The 11737-nt window shown below is 35.7% G+C and overlaps 1 long non-coding RNA gene across 1 annotated transcript; it reads right to left on the reverse strand.

Annotated features, from left to right (window-relative positions):
- Positions 1-1288: 1288 nt before the first annotated feature.
- On the reverse strand, positions 1289-11157 carry LOC109369640. Its single transcript, XR_002118957.2, has 3 exons — positions 10839-11157; positions 6037-6123; positions 1289-1530 (listed from the first exon to the last, which is right to left on the reverse strand). It is a non-coding gene; the product is annotated as an uncharacterized LOC109369640 (long non-coding RNA).
- Positions 11158-11737: the final 580 nt, after the last annotated feature.

The following is an 11737-nucleotide window of genomic DNA, read 5'->3' on the forward strand; positions in this document are numbered from 1 at the left end:
GCTTTTCCCGCTGTAGAGCTCAGCAGCAAATATTCAGACATTTGCTGAGCTGTGTTAAAATAAAGATAATGCAGTGCTTTTTGATTTCTTAACTGTATGAACAAACATAACCTACTTCTGAAAATAGACATACACAGGTATTTAAAAATTGATTTCCATGACTAACAGGCTTTGTTGCATACAAATATATATCCAGTGAGAAGAAACATAAAGGACGTGATAAATGAGAGAAGGGATGCTTTGCACATCAGTAATTTACCTAAGCAAAAGTTTACTACAGAAACTTAATAACACCAAAACCAACATACATTACCATATTCTGGAGGCAGAGTTTTCCAGTAAATTCTTATTTTCTGAATGTTCAAAAAACCCCATAAATTAATAAAAAAATTTAAGCAAGCAAATTTAAATATTTGAGTAAGCAGTTCAGATTGCGTATATGTACAGCTAATTATTGTGTTTTTTTAATAGTAGTCCAGATCCCACTAGCATTCCTGGAATTAAGTTTTCAGTTGCGTTATCTTTCTTGCTATAATACTTAGTGATTTATACCTACCCCTCCCTCACCCAATCCCTTCCCCCTCAAATAAATAAATAAATAAATAAATAAAAGAAACCATTCCCTGTTCTCAGGATCTGTTTCTTGTATAGTACCACAATCACTGAGAGCATGCAATTACTGAAATGAGGATGTTGGCAGCCTTCCAGATGTCAGTAAGCATACAGTGGGTATTATTCACAAGTTTCTTGTGTGTGCTATTCTGGGCTGTAATCTATGAGTTCTAAAAACAGCAAGCTCCCAGCAGTGCTTGTTCCCTCCTTTTGATGCCAGATTCTTTTGTAAAACACTGTCATCTTAGATTAGCAAGAACATTATTTATTTCCTAATTCCCTGATGGTATTTTTTTTTCTATTCTCTAACATGTATCTTTGACATGGCTATCCTACCACAAGAGCCTTGAGAATGGCATATGCACAAAACAAGTAACAAGAGTCCCTGCCACCCTGAATTTATATGATTGGAAAAAAGGCTTAAAAGCCCATTCATTGGCACTTCTTGATCTGTCTGTAATGTGACAGCCTTTTTAAATCAAATCTGAACAGTTCTAGAATTTCAGAAAGCATTCTAGGCATTAGCAAGGACTCTGAACACTTCTGATGATAATTAGATTTTGGACATCAGTTTTGCAATCTCCCAGCCAAAAAAAGTAAGGTAGAGTACAGAGGATTTTTTTCTGAGAAACTGCTAGATTCGCCAGCCAAAAGTAAATCAGTCAGAGAAATGAAATGGCAAAAACATTCTGGTTTTATTTTTCATACATCTGTTTACAGAAAGATCAATTCAGTTCGTTCCAGAACACTTGAAGAATACTAGGTCACTCCTGGAAAAAGTGCTTCTACTCTCTTGAAGCCTCTCTTAATATGGATGTTGCAGATGAACATGTCTGGTCACTTACACCCATTTGAACTTCTAGAGTCCATTTCTTACTGGAAGCTTCTGTTACAGTAGCTGGAATTATAGTAGCTGGTCTACAGTAAGCAAAAAATTATTTCAAAAAATGACACATATCTAAGTAATGGCTAAATGCATATAGACTTTATTACTACCACTATCAGTCACCTGCATTTCTTTCTCACCCTATCATTAATGAGAATATGACAGAGCTACATAACCAAATGCAGGATCTACCCACTTAGTGTGTGATCTCAGGAAAGGCTATAATGGCAAAAGTGAGCAACTTTTAAAGTATTGAGTATTCTCTTTCCCAGGGCATTGTAACTGGCTATTATTTGAAATGGTAAATCCAGAAAAGGAAGGTTTATGAGTAACTGCTCTTTCTGCATGTAAAGTTTCAACTCTTAGGTCTCTGCTGAATCACACTCTTCTTAATTAATTATCGTGTCCACAAGGCTGGCAATACTACTTTATGTAAAAATGTTTTTCCATTCATCTGTAAAAGGCAAATGTACATACAGAAACTGTTTTAAAACTGTATTTTGCTTTAGATATAACTAGGTTGTTGCAAAAGTAATGCCTCCTATTTATTATTTCTATGGAAACTACAACAGATACAAAGAGCAAAATAACAGGAATTGATGAGAAAATTCTCAGCTATGCAACACTATTTTTCAACATATATCCCACCATTAGCTATTCATTTTCACTCATAATGAACAAAAGCCTGTATACCATGCCCATAAAAATCTGCATGGCCATCTGGAAAGTGGCTTGTCTTTAACATCGCTGTCACTACTGCTGAAATACACCACCCACTGCCTCACTCTGCTTACATCCACTCTTTGGTACCAATAAACATTCAAGCATAGGTGAATGTCAGTGGGTGCCTTTTTTTCTGCATGGAAGAATTCAATGACACACCCTTGCTTCACACTTTTTTATCAATCACCACTGTGTCAGTCTGCCCCTCTGCTGCCATCTGTCACACAGCAACAAAATATAATAGAATATTGGTAGAAAGGTTCAACCCCCACTTCCATACCACCAACATTTGCCTCTGACATCATAGGCCAATGTAATAACATAGGAGGCATTACTTTTGCAGCATCCCTAAAATTTGTTAAAAATACAGGTAAATACATTTATACTTTGATATATATGTTAAGTATTTTTTCCTTGAATACAAAATACAGTGAGAAAGAAATCACAATGCTTCTATTTGGCCTGTTCAGGTCAATTTTAAGGAGAGCTCACTGGAAGACAGAAATGAGACCCTTGCTTCTGTTGTTACATCATTAAATGCCCTATTTTATGGACCTTAGTTCAAATAGCCATATTCTGTAAGTGCTCAAGACAAGGAAACCCAGCCTTCAACTCCCTATGCCTTCAAGAGCTAGGTAGCAATATCATTTGCAAACAACCTTCTATATGACATAGGTCACTCTAATGCAATACCAGTGGCTGTTGCTGCCATTGTTTCCCACTTGAACTTTGTATAGGATCAAGTCCAAGACACCAGATCCTTTCCACCACAGTTATATCCATATATGATACTCTCCAGCTCTATGGATGCATAAAATGGAACATGACCAACTAAAATTCAGTTCTGAGTTCTGCAGCAGAAATACATACAATTTCGTAACTTTCCAGATTATACAGTGACTTTCAAGGCATCATACATTTGAAACAATTAAATTGTTTTGTTGGTGTTTTTTTTTATAATAAAACATCTAAAAAAACCTGTCACTAGATATCACGAGGCTCACAGTAAACCATTTTAAATAAACTAGCAGAGAAGCATATTAAATTTTGCTGCCTACTTTTCCTCTCGTATTTTATATTAATTTACTCTAGAAGTTCATATGCTTACACTAAATATGACAGAGATAAATAAAATGCAGATGAGGTTTTGCTATAGATACAAGAGCCTGAAGACAGCTTAATAAGAACACCAAGAGGTGTGACAGAACACATTCTATAACTAATTTCATTTACAGTTATAGTCATTCATTTCATTTAATTTGAACTAGAAGAATATTTCCTCGTTCTTCCAAATTTGAAATGAGATGATATTCCTGTTACAGCATAGTCTTCCAAAGGATGATTTGTGCCATTGCTAGTAAAAACTGAGTGTAACAATGAAATAGCTGTAACAGTAATACTGGTGTAAACCAACAATTTTTCACTGAGAGTGAAATGCTAATCAAATTTCTTGTATGTAGAAATGGCCATGTTTTGGTTCAGAAATGCAGCTGCAGTGTTTATTGAGAGCAGAACTTCAAATGACACCATTCCCCATCCACATACCAGACACCTCCCCAGTGACAGGAAGCAGAAATGAATAGAAGGAAGATGCTGCTACCCGGAGAGCTTAGATGGGAGAACAGAAGTGTCCACAATATAATTCTGCAGTTTTTCTTAATGTCTTGTGTCAACTGAACTTTCTGGGTTTCAATTTTTCAGAGCAGAGTATGGAAATAAAAGACAAATTATTAGCAGTTCTATAGGATATTCAGCCCCAGGATCTCCCACTGTTTTGCAAACTTTAATTAATTCTTGCATTAGTTTTGCAGGATAGAAAATAAAATATTATCTCCAGATTGCCTCTCCCCCTGAAATTATAGTAAGTCCTTCAAGGCTGCATTCCAAAATTGTTCCAGATCCAGGAGCTGAATCTGGACTTTTTGCCTGACAGTTCCTGCTCTAGCAGCTAGCTGTACTCTCACAGTAGCAGAGAAATGAAGCTAAAAGTCCTGCAGGTGTCTACTTGCATTTTACTGAAAGGAGAACAGAACCAACTCGTGTGGGACATGAATAAACTGCTGTCAACACCACTCACTTCTGTATTTGTAAATTCTGTCCCTGATTCCCCTTATCTTAACATTTTAAAGTGAAATAAAGCCATGAACATCAGTTTTGAATTCCTCTGTATAATACATAAATATATCTATTTTCTGAGATGGCGGTAAAGAAGATTGCTTTGTTTTCACTGTCAGCTACTAAGAACTTCCTGAACTGCAAGATTAAGCTACAATGCTGTAGTTGCTATTTTTCTAAAGGCTTTTAAAGATAATAGAGGGAAAAAAAAAACACAACTTTATTAATGCAACATTTTTTTCACCTATTACTCCCATTCTAATAATTATAGACTCAGATCTGAGATGTATATGTATTTTAAATGTATTTGTTAGAATTTGAATATGATGCTCATTATATTTTGATGCTGTGTTCTGACTGTAGACATACTTGCTAAAATTATCGTCTTTCTCCTAATGAAGAATTTACTCCAGCTGTGATGTATACAAAATACTCTCAATTCTTTACCCAACTAATCATAAGATGTTTTGATAGAGATGTGTTTCACGAGACTGAGATACAGCCTTAGTACACCAGACTGAGATATAGCCTTAGTACACCAGAACCTATAAAGCAGTCTCACTCAGGACATATATATTTCAGATAAAGGTAGCAAAATTCCTTCCTTTTCATTCTTCATAGATATTCCTGTGCTAATGTCAACTAACATATGAAAAAAAAATGAAACTGGAAATTTGACATTTTTAGTGAGTTATATGTACTCAGAACATTTTTTTTGCCATTATTTCCACTACTAAAAAAAATAATAATCTCATTTTACACATCTGATTTCTCTTAACTGCTTACTGACACAGCATTTGTGGCTGAAAAAATTGCTATAAATACTTCTGAACTTGATCTAGATCTGATGCCACCTGGCAAACAGCCTCAGAGAGCAGTAGTTTTCTTGTTAAGAAGTAATAAAATTTTCTCACATAAATCTCAGTTAAATTCTGGCCCGTGGCATAACAGAAGCCTGCATCGTTTCTTATGATCTCACTTTGTAAATGTCTGTGTGGAATACAGATGGAAGAAAAGTCTCAATATGAATGCATATTGGACCATGATGTACTAATGTTCTCATCAGAAATTATGAGGTTTTACTACTTCTTGGGATAGTCACCTTTCCTCCTTTGAATTTTCAACTGAATCAACTGCCAAGGTCTTTTCCATGACTCAGTATTCATGTTGGTATAAACATTCCAAAATGAATACTTCAACCTGCTACATACAGAAGGCATACATTGAATGGAACCATATTGTCCCTCCCCATTCCATTCTTTGGAAGTTCCTTTCTTAGAAGAACAGCTATAAAACATAATCAATGAATAATTACAACATTCAATTTCTTAGCTCTTGCTTCTCTCATCTTACAGATGACACCAGAATAAAGAGAATGCATCCAGTAGAGTAGGAGAAGGCTACATAGCCAACCTGTGTAGACTACAAATGTCTTCCTATGAGTTTGAATCTTTTGCATGATCTAAAAAAGTGTGGAAAAGTGTTTAGCTTTCATTTCTATCATTCTCTGCTACCGTACCACAGAGAAGTTTTACATCTTTTCACAGAACTCATAGCCTTCATCAAGAATATCACTTTGTAATTTGATAAAATTTATACAGTCTCTGTCACCTGTGTAAAAGAAAACTGTTTTTAAGGTGGCTTAGGTGCAAAAAATTTAATTTCTCTACTTTTTCTGAGGAAATGAGAATATTCAGTACCTGTAATCTTTCATGCCAATAGCTGCTTCTGCTTTGCAGTTTCATTAGCTGGTGGGAGCCAAGGTAGTGACCAAGCAGGGCCCTTTCCTAGGAAGGAGTAATAATAGAGATGTTGTTGGCCTTCAGTTAAAATCATGTGATTCAACAAAAGTAAGCAAAAAAAGTCACTAGAATTCAGATCTTTGTAAATGCCCAGGTAAGAGGATCTGGCAATACTGCTTATCTTTTGTATGCTTCACAGCTATTTTCTCTTCAGGGTGACACTATTGGCAGAGGTTTTGGAAAGTAGAACATTACTACCATGTGCATGCAATTGATATTTATAACTTATACATAATACATTTAGCAGAGTTTTTCAGTTTTAAATATGTTGCATGATTGTTGCTTAATCCTCTACCTTAAAGTGTGTATTCAAACAAGAAAGCTATTGTTTTCCCAATCTAGCAGAGATTATGATGTACTTCAGACACTGCCTCCCTCTGAAAGGGCAACTGGAACAGCTCTTTATCATTTTTTTGTTATTCATTTTTAAATAACATTTTTTGTGGAGGGTTGTATAATCTGTACTGTATTTTCACCAGTTTCCTGCCATTAACGTTGTCTTTCATTACACTACTTGAGGCAGAAAACATGAATGTGGAAGATATGCCAGTGGGCTGGCAGAATCAGATTTTTACAGTTTTTCGTGATAATCTGAAATTTGATAAACATTCTGTATCTCTCTTATGTAATAAAATGCGTTTATACATCTGTGCAAATTTTTAACTAAATTAACAAAATAAAGGAATTATTTCTAAATGGTACTGCATTTTTGTAATGTAATCTGCAATATTCCATAGCTAATAAACATAAACAGTTCAACTGTAATGCATTAACCATTGAATAATCCAGCAGGGATGTGAGATGGGGATGGGTGGATGAGTGTAATATATGTATTACATGACATTTAAGTCCCCTTGTCTCTTCTATTTCAAGCTCAAAGTAAAAAATCAATCCCCAAATTGCCGACTAGCATGCACACAGCAATTGCTGTACCAAGTCACAGCAATCAAATGACATATTCAGTGTTACAGGTTCACATCCTGGAAAGGCAGGTATTAATTTTTCATAAAGGACAAACTGCCCACTGACATAATCTTGAGGATTGGGGAAGAAAAGACTTTAATTATTTTATAGTCTGAATAACTTGCCTGTAAATTAAATGGCCAAAGTTTGTCTATACCCAAGATAACTTTCATTGTTCGTCTTACTGAATTCTCTCCTCAGCTGTTATCAGATAAAAATAACTTGGGATGTTGTTTTCAAATAGTTCCTTTTAGAGTTTATTAACTGTGCCTGACGTTTAATAATCTATTACCACAACCTGTTTTCTTGGAGATAAGCCTGTAAAATTCTCCATCTTTTCTTTATTCCTGTTCTCTGTGCTATTTTGTATCATTGAACTTCTCTGGAATGTTGGAACTTTTCATTGATTCATGCTGCAAGTTGGATCCCAGCAAAAATCCAGATGTCAAAGAAAAATTTAAAATGTTGTTCATCTCTTTTGCTAATCTTCAATGACAATCATTTATGCATTCTAGCTCAGCTTGCAGTCCACAGACTCTAGAAGGAGAAACAGGAATGACTGTCTCAGCTGAAGGAGGGGAAAAAATACGTGGAAGAAATGCATAGGGAATGTAGTTCTTAAGCTGAAGAAAAGGTATATCATAGCAATAGGCCCTAAAACATCCTGCAAACAAGCTTTATTTCTGATTAATGTTTTAATGAAACTAAATTATTTACATGCCTAATCATGCTGTTCTGATGATGTCAGAATATTTCCTGATTTTGTAATTAACATTCATTACAGAAGGAGATACATAACTGTGGGTGAGGTGAAGGAAAGAAAGGGGAAATGTCCTGGAGGAGACAAGTGTGTTCTGAATTTCTGCTGAGAATTTTCACTTTTCTAAGACTCCTATGGACATAGCAAGCAGCCTTAGAGAAATTATGCAGCCTGGTGCACTATCAATTATTTGGTGAATTCTGATAGCTTCTGTTTGTTATTCAAGGCAATATCATTGTAATGACAATTGTTACTCAATGTTTTTTCCCCTTCATATTCACCTTGAGTAAGGCAGCACTCACCTTACCATTACTTACCACAAATTAGTAAGTGCAATGAAATGTTTTACTACAAATGTTTGTGAATAATGGGAAAGAAGGAATTATGGCTTGAATGTCACTGGGCATCCATACCTAGGCCTTAACTCCATTAGGTTAACATGACATTTTATTGCTGGGCATTCTGGGTAGTGAAAAAGAATGAGATCAGTTTCAAGTGATTCCTGCATAAAAAGTGTGAAAAAATTAAGTAATCCTGACTGAAGCACCTAACAAGAAATCTGAGGAACTGAATTACACTACAAAGTGTTCAGTGAACGATATTTCCCTACTCATTGGCAGTGATTTTAAACAAATAGAAATCTGCAGGACAAGAAAGTAGAAAAGCAGTGGAGAAGGTAGGAAAAAAAAGGAGTAAAATACTGATTTGTAAAATCTAAGTAGTTAGACTGTGGGGACTAATTTTCCCTGGGCTTCATTACATTGACTATAATTCCAAATCAGTCTTACCCCACTTGAGAGAAGCTCAAGAGTCACTTGGCTGTCACCTTCTCCCAGCAGCTGTCATCTAACCACAATATGCAGTCCATACCCAGGAACCCCAGATTTTAAGCGCACCAATTTACCATTTTTAAGGCACATGGAGTTTATTCCCCCTGCTGTACCTGGACCACGGTTCAAATTCTTCCTCAAGTTTCATGCACCTAGTGTCCTTGGTCTGAAGATCTTTACTCAAGTGATTTGTCAAATGCTGTCAGTATTACCATTTTTCATTGGACTTTGAACTACTGCAGCAGAATTTTGGATCTGTTGTACAAAGTCAATGCATTACAGATTTTCTTCACTGAGAATTTTCACTTAACCCACAGAATACAGGATTTGTTCCCCTCCCTATTCTCATGAAACTCTCTCACAGGACTTTAAAAATGCAATTTTTTCCAGTGATTTTTTTTAGCTTTCTTTAAACAGAACTCCTCAATTTTTGCATAACATATAGGCAAAGAAATCCAGACCTTTCTGATCATATTCTCTGGATATTCAAACAGATAATTAGGAGAGGAAAGGAAAAAAAGATAAAAAGAGGAATGAGTGTGCAATGAGAGGGAAGTTTAGTAACTAAAGTACAGTTATGAGTAGGGTTGTAGCAAACAGACAGGGGAGAGAAGTACTAGTCTAAAAAGCACAAAGCTCCTCTCTGCAGGAAGGGATGTTTTTAAAAATGAATGATGCCGTCCAGCTTCAGTTCCCAGCTGATTATTTTCTATGCTCCTTGGAAAAGGGTAGCACTTTGCTCACAGTATCCCAATGAATCTTGGTTCTGTACGGATCTGCCCCTGATCCTGGTATTGTTCTTGTACCTCATAAGTTGGCAGTCAGGCATTCGGTTCCTTCCAGTTCTGATCCAGAGACAGCAAACTCCTTAAATTAGGCTTTCATTTATCTTAGTTATCTTGATTTATGCAGCATTCTCTGGAACATTCATCATACAGCTAATCTTGACTAACCTTGAGTAATATTTGAATCTTGCTGCCCCTAATTTTACTCTCTTTTTGCAGCCTGAGTTTTAAAGTATTCTTCTGCCCTTGAAAATACTCATAAAAGCTTAAAATACATCTTGCTTTCTTCAAAAACTTTTACTCCAGATTCTATCTCCTCAGCAGGTCTATTTTCCCACCACATTTAAAACTGATGGAAGGTTTGAAGTTTCTAAAGTGGCACCTTGCTGGTGTGATATTAGTTGTTTACAAATTCTGTTTGTTAATCTCACAGTACAAAGTGATTAGGTATTGCCAGTTTTCAATATATACTTTATTGAATTTGAAATTACAGTTATTTTTATTATACCTTTTATTTTGCTTTTCTAGAAACTTCAAAATATTTAAAATTTTGTTAAATTGTTTGACAAATTCTCCCATACCTCCCACCCATTCTACTTTGGATTCTTTTCTTCTTCAGGGAAGAAGAAGGTCTAGGTCTCAGTTATGTTTAACACATTTCATAGTCATGTTCCCTCTTATCATTCTCCCACAGTCCTATGATCTCTGAGTTTCTGGAGGGCACATTTTCAGGCAGTCATCTTCCTAGCCAGATCCCTTCTAGGCTATGTTCTACAGATTGTCCTTCCTTTCAGAGCCAAATATGATAAATTTGGACTTACTCTTATCCAGGCTCTCTAGTTATGGCTCTGCAAAAATCCTTGGCAGCAGAACTTCTAGCTATTACTCATGGTGATAATCTCAAAGTTCTCTTCTGATCTGGGGACAAATAAGCCTGAAATCAAGACTGCCTCACTTAGAAATGGGCCACTCCACTCAACCACACCAATTTAGAGCAATTGACTAGAAGAGCACTCTAAAATCTATCAATAATTTTGCATGTCTTCCCATTTTTGCTTTCTCCTCTCTGTGCACATATATTTTTATTTAGAAAAACTGGAACAATAAAAGTAACCACTCTGCATTTTCTTTATACAAACTTTACACAAAGGCTTGAAAAATTCAGAGGCCGTGTTAAAAATCTATTTTGTAGCTTAACATAACAAGTGAGGATCCAGCAAGTGATTTCACATACCATACTCTGCACAAAAAACAAAAGTGGACAAAAGACATAATTAAAGCTTTATCTCTGAGTTTTGTGTCTTGATTTCTGCATAGTTTAGTACTTTAAACTGGCAATAGATAAACAAATTATTCTTTTACCATCACTGTGAAGCCATTTGAAAAAGTTTAGAAAGGGATACATTCCCTTTGGTTTCTTTCTGTCTCACTTCTGAGCATTTATTCAATCTGCCTCAAAGAATCCAACTCCAAAGGTACTGCTCTCTTGCCTCCACTTTTATGAGCTCTGTCTCTGTATTCCTGCTGAAACAAAAGAGTTAGGAATATTTTTATTGCAAGATTTTCCAAAGGAATATTTTATGTAGGCTGGGATGTTTGCTAGCAATACATTATACAAAACAAATAACACTCCTTGTGCATGCTTAAGGATGCATATGAAGCAAAATGAACACTCTTGTTTCAGTCATCCAAGAATTTCATAAATACATATATATATAGATGTCTTCCCAATTCAGTATGACTGCAGCTGGTACATTTATAGGTAACTCCAGCAAATAAGAAGCATTTTGGTGACTTGCTACCAAGGCTCATCTTCCTAATCATGAATAAACTACGTCAGTGGAGTTGTACAGAGAAAATTTCCTGAACAGTACTCTTCTAGACTACAATCTGCAGAGCTCAAAATCTAATAGGCACTGAATTCACACAAATGTCTATGCAATATTTCTAAATGTTTCAGCGGGTATCCTAGTGGGATGCAGGAAGCAAAGTTCCTGGAAGCATTCTGGTAATCACAGAAAACATCACTCCCCCAAAGTCTTATTGTTCTATTAGTAAGCAACTGCACTAGCTTGCCTTCCACCTAACAGCTTGGTAATGTAATTGCCTCTGGCCCTGAAATATATTAGGCAAGCCCAGGTATCCATTTTAACTGTTAAATGCAAGGAAAATGCAAACAAACAAAAGCATGGAACAGAGGTTATAAGACTTTTCAAGGGCTTGATATACAACATTTCAGTTTGTTCATTTTTAAAAAGATT

This window comes from Meleagris gallopavo, chromosome 1 (genome assembly GCF_000146605.3).
Source record: "Meleagris gallopavo isolate NT-WF06-2002-E0010 breed Aviagen turkey brand Nicholas breeding stock chromosome 1, Turkey_5.1, whole genome shotgun sequence".
NCBI classification, from domain to species: Eukaryota; Metazoa; Chordata; class Aves; order Galliformes; family Phasianidae; genus Meleagris; species Meleagris gallopavo.